The sequence below is a fragment of the Nannospalax galili genome, unplaced genomic scaffold, assembly GCF_000622305.1.
Source record: "Nannospalax galili isolate Female #2095 unplaced genomic scaffold, S.galili_v1.0 scaffold1231, whole genome shotgun sequence".
Lineage (NCBI taxonomy): Eukaryota > Metazoa > Chordata > Mammalia > Rodentia > Spalacidae > Nannospalax > Nannospalax galili.
In genome coordinates, this window is record NW_008329696.1 from 1,616,453 (window position 1) to 1,617,067 (window position 615).

Sequence of the window (615 nt, forward strand, 5' to 3'; positions counted from 1 at the left end):
TATTCTGGACATTAGCTGTGTCAGATGCATACCTGAGAAATATTTTCTTGTGCTGCTGTCTGGCTACTCTGTGGTCTTCCTGTCTATTCTGCTTTCACTGTCATACTGGAGCATCCTTGGCTATATTAGCATCCTGAAGCGTTTCCCTGGTTTTCCTTCAGGCAGCATTGTAGTTTCTGGTCATACGTTAAAAAAGAATAGGCTAGGTGAAATGGCTCATCAGGTAAAGACACTGGCCACCAACCCCAATACCCTGAGTTCACTCCCCACCACCGGGATCCACATAGTGGAAGGAGAAAACAGACTCCTGCATGTTGTACTCTGACTTCCATGTACATGTGTCAGCATGTCACACCCAAATAAATGTAATATAGAAGTAAGATCTTTGTAGGGCTGGAGAGATGGTTCAGTGGTTAAGAGCACTGGCAGCTCTTACAGAGGACCCCGGTTCAATTCTCAGCACCGACATGGCGGCTAACAATCATTCGTAACTCCAGGTCCAGGGGATCCCACGCACTCTTCTGACCTCTGTGGGCATTGCACGACATGGGTGCACCTATGTACATGCAGGCAATACATTCATAAACATAAAATAAAAATAATAAATAAATTTTT